The sequence below is a fragment of the Agelaius phoeniceus genome, chromosome 4, assembly GCF_051311805.1.
Source record: "Agelaius phoeniceus isolate bAgePho1 chromosome 4, bAgePho1.hap1, whole genome shotgun sequence".
Lineage (NCBI taxonomy): Eukaryota > Metazoa > Chordata > Aves > Passeriformes > Icteridae > Agelaius > Agelaius phoeniceus.
The window spans coordinates 18510002-18522351 of record NC_135268.1 but is presented as its reverse complement, the minus strand read 5'-3'; the positions used below and the strand labels follow the sequence as shown (position 1 = coordinate 18522351).

The window sequence follows — 12350 nt, the reverse complement described above, 5'->3', positions numbered from 1 at the left end:
GACATCTGTCTCTCAAGCCTTTAACTACCAGGGACAATATTTCTTCAGTTAATGAAAGATCTGGTGCATGTAGTTGGCCTCACTTGTCCAGTGCAGGATCTGACCTGGCTGCTGCCACTCCATAGGAAGACCTTGGCTGGATGGTCTGAGGGGTCAAAAAAAGCAAATTGAGCGAATTGAGATCAGTAAATGTTAGGAGAGGGGGTAGAGAGCAGGGGAAGTTGAAGTATTGCTCCCTAAATCTGAGGTTCAATTGCACCTTGAACTGTGCAGATGCAGCTCCCTCATCCCAGAAGGTTTAGAGGTACTGCAAAAACACTGGTGGAGGATAACAAGGCTTGTCCAAGATTTGGGCCCTGGACTTTTCATGCTGGAAAAGTGCTGCCTGAGAGTGCTGAGAGCACAAAGAAGCAAAGTGTCTGTCACTCCATCCAAGGGCAATGGGGCACCAGATCCAAGCTATTAAACCAAGTTGCAGAGGAAACTAAGGGCGTGGGTGAGGAGTTGTAGTGGACCTGTACAAAACTTTTTTGAAGATTACCGTGCATGAGCTGGAGAGGGAACTGGATGAGAACTGGGGAGAGAGAAGAAACAGCACCGGGCTGAGGAAAGAGGAAATCCTCTGTGCTAGAAATACGACCTGGGACACTCATGGTGCCGGGCCAGCGGCACACCAGCCGAGGCCACGGCTGGCAGCAGCACGGGGGACACCACCCCGTGTGCTGCTCGCTGCCCCGGCCGGCTCCGCAGGGCCGCTCTGGGCCGGGCGGGCCTCACCGCGCTCCGCCTCCCCCGGCACCGGCGCTGCGGCGGGAGGGACGGGGCGGGACGGGGCGGGAGCGGCGCTTCCCGGCGCTCCGCCCGCCGCCGGCACAGTCCGTGCGGAGCCGAGCCGTGTGTCCTGTGCTGTGTCGTGGGTGATGAGTGCGTGAGAGCCATAAAGCAGCGTCTGGGGCCGGGAGCGCCTGCCGCGTCCAGGTACAGTCCGTGAGTCTGCGGTGCGTCTTGTCGGTCCGTCCATCCATTCATCCGTGCATCCATCTATCTATCCATCCATCCATCCATGTCTGTCTCGTTTGCCAGCCCCGGCAGGACAGTCTTGTTCCTCCTGGTGTTTAATCTCCTTCCTGGCTACCCGGTTCTGTACGGACAGAGCTACTTTTTGGGGGGTATCAGCATCCTGGGGAAGACTTCAACCCAGCAGTGGCGGTGCAGTGCTTGGGTCCTTCTCCTTATCTCCTTCTCTATAGTAAGATAGAACAGAGTCCTACAACTGCACGATGTGATTTTTTTTTATTGTGGCTATAATCCTTGGAGAAGCTTTCCCTGCTTTTCTTTACACCCGTCAGTTCAACTGATCGCTGGTTTTCTTGGGTGGGAAGGATAAAAAAAAGCACTGATTTACCAGATTGTGTATGTAGGGCTGAGTAAAATGGGGGTGTGGGCGGGATGTGTCTGTGTGTGTGTCTGTGTGTGTGTGTGTCTTTCGCTGGGCATCTGCCGAGTGTGAGTGTGATAAAACTTCAGGCTCCTGCGCTGTGTGGGGCGGCAGCAGTTCAGGGGTACGAGGCGAGTGAGGACTCTTAAATGCCCCCGAATCAGTGTTAAATGACCCCGAATCAGTGTTAAATGACCCAAGACCAGTGCGCCAGTCCGGACTGTAAACTAAGGCAGCCCTAACAAGCAGTGCCTCCCAGTCTGCCCGTGCGTAAAGCTAAATACAACACAGGGGGACGAGGAACTCTTCCAGAGAAGCTCTCCTGAACAGAGCGGAGGAGGGCTGGCTCCTCTCAAAGGGCAAGAATGGCCTGAAAAATCAAAAGAGCCGGGAACAAAGAGGTGCTCTGTACCTCAGGCAGCTATTTCTAAGCCAGGAATGTTGAGGGGGCTGCTTTCAGTGAGATTAGCGCCTTGGTGGGCTGAGATGTCATCTGTGCCATCTGTGACAAACTGGGACTTGGGCAGGCAGGACTGGGTCTCTAGGCTGTCTGTTTTGAAAGCTGAGAAGAGCTTTTTGAAGTACAGCTTCCTCAGGCTTATCTTAGGGCTTCCAAATGAGATGCCTTGGAGAGAAGCTGTTAATCAGCTGAAAATCAATGCTAAATATACTCAAGACAAGTAGCTAACTGATGAGCTGTACCGGAGAGAACTGAGACCAAGCTCTGATTTTGGATAAGCTGAGACCAAGCTCTGATTTTGGATAAGCAGTGGGGATATCACTCCTTTGAACAGCAGGACTGAAACACGCCGCTGTAGGATTTGTTAAATCTTTGTAAAAGAGGAAAGAAATGACTGATTTAGCAGGGGTTAAGCTCACAGCTGTGCCGCGCACTGAGTAAAAGGCTTTTTTTATGTGGTGTGCTGAATCCCTGTTGGTTTGCATTCTTTGTGGTTTCTTTCTGCCGAAGTTTTGGGGGACATCTCTGTGTGTTGTTGCCCGTGCTCCGGCTGTGTGAGTTATCTAAACATTCCTCGGGGAGTGCAGGGTCACCGTGCCTGCTCCCGGCCTGTGGGGAGAGCTGCTGGCACACTGTGACAGGAGTGACAGGCACAGCTCAGCCCTGGAGCGTGATCAGTGGAGGAATATGAAAAGCTGGAAAAGCTGAGAATGTGGGGCTTTACTTTTCTAGCTGGGTGGTTAAAAAGTGAGGTTTTCTCGGGGCGAAGACAGGATGGAGCTGTGTGTGGATCGTATTGCCAGTCTGTGCTGTACATCACTGTAAGGGTCTGCTGGTGTACCCCAAAGGCTGTTTGGGATGCATTGCCTGCATTTCAGGGGAGGAGGCACAATCTGTGATTGCACATACTTAAGGATTTTTTTCAAATGTTAGTAAACACACAGGTGTACTCTGCAAGCACTGACAAGCGCCCTTTGCTTGGCATGGGTATGAGGGACTGAGCCACATCATCTAATAAACCCTTTGATAGAAAATGAGCTTGTAAACAAAGCTTCCAGAGAACATTTTGCAGCCACAGCAAGACAATACATTAATTTACAAACAGGAGGCAAAGACTCCAGCTGAAAGCTGCTGCTAATTTCTCCTCTGTTCTAGCTGCTGTAAGAAGTAGTATTAAAAAACTAAATTGCTACTGTGAGGAACCTGAATGGGTGGCATTTAGTATGGCTGTATTTTTAAATGGGAAATGTGCAGGATCATGACAACAATCCAGCTCACTCTCCCTAGGCGGCTCCAGAATAGCACTGAATGACTCAGATCCATGCATTCTGGCTATTTTGGGTTTGATTCATCAAAATGCATCTTCTCCCCGGAATAAAATGTTGCTCAGATCACCTGCCCCTCCCATGGGGTCAGGTACTCTGCCTGCTTCTGGTCACACCTGGAAATAGGGCCAGAAATGCCAGGTAACATACCTGCAGAGAGGAGCCTGGGAGCTGTGAGACCTTCAGATTCGTGAGGAGTAAGACAGAGGATAAATAAGCTTGAGTCAGACTGGGGAGTGGGGTATTCTCTGAGGTAATTGCTCTCATTGATACAAGGCCAGGTGCTTTCTGCATGAATGTAGCGTGCTGAACTGACAGTACTTGTCCATCAGGACTAGAGTTGATCCTCCCTTAAACATCCTGCAGGGATTCAGACGCTGTTAGGCCACGTTTGTAATGATCTTTTCACAGCCCAGCGTGGTGTCCATTTGCTCAATATCATACCTACTGGGTGGTGACTTAATAGCTGTAATTGTTTCAGGGCAAGGAGCGTTTGGCCATCGATTGCAAATCCCAGGGGTCCACCCTGAGTCGGGCACGGGAACTGCTGCTGGTCTCAAAGGCTGACACAAACCAGGCTGCTATGGCCCTGCCCAGACCGGGGGAAAAAATCTTTTCATCACTTTGGCTATAAGATGCTTCTCTTTGATTTCCCAAGGATTCAGTCAAGCTGATTGCAGACTGTTTCCAAGTCCTCTGTGCCTCAGACCCAGCTCTGTGCTAGAAGCCACTGGCTGATGCCCAGCCCAGATATAAATGGGTGAGAGGCAAGTGTAGCTGGTGCAGATATGGAGCTGTACTTCCTCTCTTAGCTGACAAAGTGCAACCATCCATTTTTATCTTCAATCTAGACATTGGAAAGTGTATTTTTGTTGTTGTTGTGGTGATGGTGGGGTGATCAGTTAATACTTTAACTCAAGTATTTCTGTTGCAGAAACTGTGAATATACTGCTTTCAACCTGCTGTATATTGAAGTGTCAGTAAAAATTCTGTACTGCTCATGGAAACATAAGGACTCAGTGACTGGGGAAAAAAGATCATATTAATTGTTTGCCCTAAAACCAGCAATTTTTCTGCATCATCTAAATGGCAGAGACATCTGGAAATGAGGTTTTAGGTAGAAACAGTTAAATGAAATTTAGTACTGTTATTTAGCACTACAGCAGCTTGCTGTTGTAAATTATAACTTGGCTGCCTATTATGATTACAAAAGGGAAAGGTGTTTTCTTTTGAAGTGTACTGTAGGAAGCACCAAAAGGCCAAGCATGGGTGTCTGCAAAGAGCAACAGTTTTGGGATTCAGAAGATACCTTGCTTTGATGAGGTTGAAGAAGGAACCGTGTCAAGAGAGCTTCATGCTTAAGGCTAGTACCATGCTCCTGGCAGTAATATAAGATACACCTTCTGTACACCTTTTGAAAAAAGATCTTAGTGCTTAATGAAAGGAAATAACCCCATACTTATCCCTCTTTGTACTGTCAAGCAGAGGAATGCAGTAATGAGAAACTGACTAAAGCCACGTGAGGAGCTTGTAGCAGAGTCAGAAGCAGATCCAAACTACCAGGTGCCAGGTCTAAGCAGTGAAATAATGCCATAATAATTCTGTTTTCTGTGGATGGATATGTGAACAGCTCTTGATGAAGCTGGTTATCCCTCTGAAATGGTCCAGAACCGTGCTTAGCTACTGCCCATGCCAATAGAGAAGGTGGATCTTCTGGCTTGGATCACCTAGGGTGGGTTAGGATTACATTCCTGTCACATCCCAGGGTTCACATCCCTGCCACATGGAATGGATCACACTCCCCAAGGTTAGTGAAAGTCTAATACCACAGTGATTCTCTTCTGGTGGTAGTATAGGGGAAAACTGCTCCCTTTTTTGTTGAAAACATCAGATTTCAGTTTTGTCAGTTTGAAGTATGCAGGAGGCACAAAGTATGCTACAGAAAGGATGCAGAGTGCAGAACTCTGTAGATACAGAGCTACAGGACCCATGTCAGAGTTCTGATTCACTAGTGGGGTAGCATAGCATGGTGGCATCACAGGCCCCATCTGTCCACCCCACCCCACACCCCATTCCTGGACATCTCAGCCACCATGAATCAGCTGCTGAATCACTGGTTTTACAGTGTGATGTTTTGGAATAAAACATCACTGCTGTTCACTTGCCTTCAAACTCCTGACCTCAGAACTGCAGCAGCCCATCAGCTGAGTGAGGAGCAGCATCCCAGCTGCCCCTCTGCAGTGGGGGAGCCAGGCTGGTGAACTCCTCCAGGCTCTGGAGCTCTTCTGCATCCTGCTGGTGGATGGCAGCCCTGACAAACCAGTCTGCAGCTTGCTGAGTAGAGAGGTGAGATTTTAGTGTTTTATGGCTGTAATATTTAAGAACAAATGGCAAAACTGTTCTGTGCTTCACTGGGTCCAATAAGGGGAATGCTTTGCTTCTAAAATCCCCACCCTGCTTCAGTAAGGTAAAGAACTGGAAGGTTTTAGTAGCATTCTTGCTTTCAGTCCAGCTGTCAGCTCAGAAATTTTGGCAGAAAAGAGTAGCTATATGTGTTGTCTGTATTTTAACATGGGAGGTGTTTCATTGCATCTTTTGGCTGGCCTGAGACTCTTGTGCATCTTTTTCCTTTTCATTCATTATGTAAATCCCTCAAGTTTTAAAGAGTCACTATGGAGAATGCAACGGACTGAACTTTTCTAGAATCTCTTGTGCCTTCTGACATTTAATTACTGCTGTGCTAATTCATCATGTCACTTTATATTATATACTTATCCTGTTTATTCATGTTTTAAACTTCTTTTCTGAAACTAGGATTAGCAAAAAGATATACAAGGTACAAAATCCCCACATGTATATGGGGAAAGCCTTATTTTGCATTCAAATGATAAAAGAACAGCATCCAGATTACCTATAAAATTAAAAATAACTTAAAATGAACTTAACAAAAAGATTAATCAGTCACTAATGGAGCATGCTTCATATCTTTTTAAATATTTCTGGTCTCTTCAGTTTTTTAACCTACAGACAGAAATCTCAGCAGCATTGTGGTCATGGTAAGAGACAAGTGCTTTAAGAAATTATGTTATAGGTGTGGCATCCTTTTAGTGTCTTGTGTTTCAAGGCTGTTGCTTTTTTGTGTCCAGCAACACAGACAAAGTGTATCATGTGTTTTGTTTGGGAGGAACACATGTCCTGTCCTCACCCTGGACTGAGTAATTTTCCTGCAGCTGGGATTTCTGCCGTGATGCAGTCTGCCTGCATGTGCTCCTCTGGCACTGCAGCAATGCTGTCACAGCCACTTTCAGCATCATTACACTCTCTCTCTCTTCCTGCCCCACTGAAGAAGAGGGGAAGGATAGAAGGGGGGCTGAGTTGTGGGGCTTAAGAAGGGGACATGGATTTACAGCACATCAGCAACAAAGAGGAACTTGTTTGTTTCCTTCCCTTTTTCTATGCTTGCAGATTTGGAGAAATTCAAGCCATTCTTAAATGCCCCACAATGTTCCTAATGCTCCCAAGTAAACCTACAAATGTGTTCATGCCCATCACACCTTTGCTGTTCAGTATCCAAGGACTTTAATTTCGAGTCATTCAGGATTCACTTAATTACTGTGCCAAAGTTCTCATACATGAGTGATCAGTCAGCAGTGCTGCATCTGACCTTCCCAAATCATCAGCTGGGTCTATTTATAGACCCAAGAAAAATGCACATTCAGGAGGAAAATGCCCCTACTTGAAATTCAGTTCCTGTTTTATTCTTTGCTTACTGGCATTTTTTATTTTCCTTTGCAGCTTATTGTTGCCTGGGTGATTTTTGGAAAACTTTACAAAATTGTTCATACTCTGCTGTTTTAGTGAAAACAAAAGAGTGCTTTAAGGCTGAGTCAGGTTTCTTACATGCACCTCAGGTCTTTTCTTGCCCCACCAGCAACTGTGCAAGGTGTATTTTCTATTGTTATGACATTGTCCAGCATGGATAGTTTTGGTCTTCTTCCTCTGGGCTGGATTCCTTATGAGAGGTTCTTAATTTTCCTCTTGATTTCAGTCTGGAAAAAGCCAGTACCACTCTCCTTTTCATCTCCTATGTGAGTATGAAAAAATATTCTGTACTCTGCCTTAAAAGTTATACTTAATAAGTAGTTCTAGGAAGGAACTATAACTCAGGGTTGGTGCTGAAGTCACGCTCTGAGAACTGTATGGCAAATTCATCACAAAGGTTGGAAGCAAGAAGGCTTGAGCTGGGATAGTTCTGTGATCTTAATTTCTGCAAGTAAGACACATGAAACACCTATCTGGGAGTTTTTCAGGTTTCTTATCTTCTCAGTAGCTTGAGCTGTAAAATTTCCCTTTACCTTTCAGTGCTAAAAAAAAACAAAAAAGGCTTTGTGAGTGAAGCACACACACCAGGAAGAGCTGTGTGGAATGCCATGGGTGGCCCCTGTGTCAGGTATGCTTTTGTTTTGGGCAGCCTGGGTGGATGCCCTGAGCTCTGCAAAAGGATTCCAGCTGCTCCAGTCAGCTTTATCCAGGGCCTGGCTCAGATACCTCTACACAAACACACAAGGCATGGGGAACAAACAAGGAGAATTAGAGACATGCACATGCCTGCATGGGTGTGAAATCACTGGCATCAGTGGTGGGGTGGCTCCTGTGGCTGCAGCATTGGAATGGAAGGTTCCTGGCTTTTCATGGAAGACAGGCTGGGGAGACAAGGAGGGGGTGTAAGTCTGGAGGATGTCGTGGTTTGAGAGGAAGTAGGTTTTCTGGGATATGCTGTGGTCACCAATAGGTGTTCAGGTTTTAATATTGGCCCTGGTGTGGGCACTGGGGACATTGAATACGCCTCTGAGAACACAGGGGTTAAAAGCAGAGCACTCCCGGGGGAAGCTCTCTTGGGTTCTGGTGAGGAAAGAGTTCGGATCTCTCCCGTCCAGCTGCTGCTGCTGGGCCGGGGAGGGGCAGCCATGCGGCTGGGTGAGGTAGGCCGGGCCTTGGACAGAAAGGAGAGGTGAAGAGGCCCCGGGGATGGAAGGGTGGGAGAAGCACCAGGAGGCACCGGGCAGCCCCCCAGGAGAGAGAGAGAGAGAGAGAGTACAGCCTGTGCCTGTGACTGCTACCTTGAAACTTGTTAATGTGTGCCGGCAGCATGGCTGAGAAGGAGAACAAGGGGTGAGGCGCAGCGAGAAAGTGTTCGGCTGCTGTGGGAGCTCTGGGCGGGCAGAGCCCGAGCTTTTAACCCTTTTCTGGACAATGAAAACTGTGCAGAACATTAGCCTTTCCTAGAAGAGAGATAGAGATGAAATGGAAGAAGAAATGGGCAAGTGTGATGAAGGCAAGTGAAAGATGTCGGAAGAGTAGAGAAGAATCTTAGGTGGGAAGAGATGATGGAGTGGCCTTAGCTGGACTCTTCTTGTTATAGCCATGGACAGAACCATGTTCCTTGTGACACAGAGACTGCATCCAGAGCAGATGCCTTAGCTGGACTCTTCTTGTTATAGCCATGGACAGAACCATGTTCCTTGTGACACAGAGACTGCATCCAGAGCAGATGCCTTAGCTGGACTCTTCTTGTTATAGCCATGGACAGAACCATGTTCCTTGTGACACAGAGACTGCATCCAGAGCAGATGCCTTAGCTGGACTCTTCTTGTTATAGCCATGGACAGAACCATGTTTCCTGTGATACAGAGACTGCATCCAGGGGGAGGCAATGGCTCAGAGCCAAGAGGGTTCAGTGTTGAGACCCCTCGGCCCCAGGGGGTGAAATTTGGGGGGGGACAGGTGTCCCAAAGGTGAGACTGTGCTCTTTTTGGAAGGGGACAAAGCATCCTTAAAAGGACAACCCTGGAAGCAGCTCTGGTCCGTGTTCAGTGGTGAGAGCACTGGACATGGAAGGAAGATGTTACAATGGCAGATGTTCTCCGGGCAGTGCCACGAGTGACATGGAAACACACGAGGTTTCAAGGGTGTTTCCAGGGGAAGCCTATGGCACAAGAAGGACTCCTCTCCTCTTGATGAACTGAGAAGTGATTGTCTGAAGGGTGGTGATGGACTGAGAGTTGAAATCTGGGGGATAGATGTATTGGAAATTTGGTGGGGGGAGGAGGAAATGTTTTTGGAAGGTTTTCGTTTTCCCTGTGTGTTTCTTGGTGATTAGAGTTGTAGTTCAGTTAATAAAGTTTTCTTTTCTTTATTTCTAAGTGGGGGCCTGCTTTGCTTATTCCTGGTCACATCTCACAGCAGACACCAGGGAGAAGGTATTTTCATGGGGGTACTGGCATTGCACCAGCATCAAACCATGACAGAGGAATATGGGGAAATTGTACAGGAGGTTAGGGAGGAGGTTAAGAAAGCTAAGGACCAGTAAGGGCTTCTGTAGGCTTATTGCTAACAAAAGAAAGAGCAGGGATAATGAGGGCCCTCTCTGGAGCTCAGCTCCTGCATGAAGTCAGTCTTTTGTTTTGCCATACCTCAGTTTTATGATGGCATCCTTAATAACAATGGTGGATGGTAATCACCTGGTAAATGTGGTTAAGAGTTTCAGATTGTATAGGGGACAGCTCTGAGGGGATGTAATTGGGTGTCTGAACTTTGCATCTTTTAAGGGGAGGTGTGCCTTGGGACTCAGACCATTCCTCTGCCTGAGAGATATAGTGTGGGAGAAAACTGTACCTAACAGAGGAACTGGAAATGTTTGGCAGTGGCCTTAAAGACTTTTATGGCTACTACTGAACTTCTCAGTGGGTGCTTCTATGAAGGACACCAGCTGTCCATATTATTTGGTTTGTTTTATGAATCTGATGTGCAGCCTGAGCTCTTCAATATAAATTAAAGCAAACTGATGCAACTTTCCACTCTTTGTAGTAGAAAGCAGATTTTTTTTTTTTTTTTTTTTTTTTTTTTTTTTTTTTTTACATAAAGGTTTGGAAAAGCACTTGGCAGCCTTGGAAGCCACGTCTGATTCCTTTAGTTTTGCCAAACTGAAACTTGGCTCCTGCAGGAGATGGTGGGGGTTTGAGTACATCGTCTTTGGCTCTCACTCCCTATTTACAGTGCTGTTACTGGGAAGGTTGGGGCTTCTTTCTTGTCAGAGGCCACTCACAGGCAGAACATGGACCCCAGTGCTCCAGGTCTCCTGTTCTCCATAATGATACTAAATGCAGAAAATAAATGTTATATTCCTCTTTCCACAATGCAGAGTTTTTGACTTCTCTCTGTCACAGGAGAGCATCACTGGTAAAGCCAGGAAATTATTTCATTGCTCTTTATTCAAGTCAGATCTTTAATAAAAAAACCAACAAAACAAAGCAAAATGAAAAAATCCCACACTTTTCATTCTTGGGGAAGAAAAAATAAAGAGAGAAGAGATAAATGGGTTTCCATGTGATTGCTAGCCAAGTGTTTCCAAAGCCCAGTTAAAAAGTTCCAGTTTTTAACTCCCAGAACATTTTTCATTGGAATAATATTTCTTGTCTTTTTCCCCAATTCCCGCTTGTCAGATCTTGCCCTGCTGTGCTTTGTCAACAATATTTTTAGGTTCCAAGATACCTCTGCTCTATATGCCATGGATTTGTGGACCATTATCTGCTCTGCAACCAAATTTCAGTTCCACTCAAGTTATTCTGAAGGCAGGGTTCGGCTGAAGCTTTAGCTAAAGAAGCTTCTAATTAGAATTAAGCATGCTGCTTTGTGTCTCCACCTCCAAATAAAATACAGAAGAGGAGTCAAAGTCAAGATAATAAAGGAGTCATGCTGGAAAAGCACATGTGTTGTATGAATCACCCCCTTGGCTATGCTATATTTATCTCTGTCACACTTTGCTATCAGCCCTTTTCATCGCGTGGGGAACATGTCCTGTGTCCTGCTCACTTCCAAGTGAAACCCAGTTCTGACCACACAGAGCATCACCAAAACTTGGTGTCTCACTGAAGCAGGACTGAACCCTCTCTGTCAAGCAGCTTCCAGAAATAGATAGCAAACAAGTGAGACAATATGTGCCCTTTGGGACAGACTTTTGAGAATTTTATTTCATGGTTACAAATTAATGGCCTGATGATTTTTTCTTTCCTGTTGATGAGGCCCTAGGAGACTGTCTTCAACCTGCCTGATTTGTGTTTGAGGATTGCATGAAATCAAAACTAATTGCTGGCTAGTCTGGCTAAATTCCCTGCAGATTCCAGTCTCACCCTGAATCAGGCTGGTTTGGTTAGTACGAGATCTGGGTTGGAACAACTACTCACCTTGGTTTTTTACAAGTGCTAATATTGATGTCAAGTTGTTTTGCAGATTCAGACTAGCCTTTCTCACTTCCCTGTGGAGTAATACCTTGGAGCCACAGTGCTGCAAATGTTTAGTGGGTTGCAGTGTTTACACACTGTTCACTACCACTTGCATTTTGACTGAATAAACCATGCTACAGTAGCTGAAAAAAAATCTGAATTTTGGTGTAAACAGGACATCTTTCAGTGTCACTGGGCTGAAAAATATTTTGGAGTTGGTTCAAGTCTGTGGCTTTACATGCACGATATGAAAACCTAGGAAACGCTGCAGAAGGTTCCTGTCAGCTCCTCAGTAAAGTTTTGTTCCTTAAACTGGGTTAGCCTTGCAAAGAACCTGAAAGACCAGGAGTCTTTATGCATCAGGATGCTTTATTGCTGCACAGCATGGCCATGGTAGGCTTGCACCTCACCTGCCCAGTAACTTGAACTCCCTTGTACAGGAACCCAGTTCAGTTCAGTCCTGCACTTTACACTGTGGCATGTGTATTTACTTTGTTCTTCTCCCCGTTCATTGGGCTGAATGGAATTGAAACACTGGTTGAACAGCTGCATAGAGTGTCTGATGTCACTTTTCAGGCACTGAGACTTTTCAGTCTTTCCCATTTTGATGCAGATATCTTTTGGCACCTCTCAAGGTGGAATTAGCACAGGTCCTGTAGGCCAGGAGGCTCTCTCCACTGTCCTTCTCTGCCTTTGTTTTTGGCTTTCTTTTGCTGCTTATTTACTGAACCACTCAGGCTTGTGCTGGTTTGAATGTCTCCATTGTCTGGACACACTGCCAGCAGCAGCAGCAAGTCTGTGTGGTGCTCCAGGTCCGAGCTAAGGAATCTGGCTAATAACTTAAT

At 46.3% G+C, this 12350-nt stretch overlaps 1 protein-coding gene across 1 annotated transcript in view; it reads left to right on the top strand.

The window, feature by feature from the left end:
- The first annotated feature begins 825 nt into the window (after window positions 1–825).
- The window catches only part of RASGEF1B (RasGEF domain family member 1B), a 28970-nt gene continuing 17445 nt past the window's right edge, over window positions 826–12350 (top strand). Inside the window, exon 1 of the mRNA XM_054633179.2 lies at window positions 826–978. The gene's annotated coding sequence lies outside the window, so the exon portion shown is untranslated. The remainder of the gene's footprint in view (window positions 979–12350) is intronic.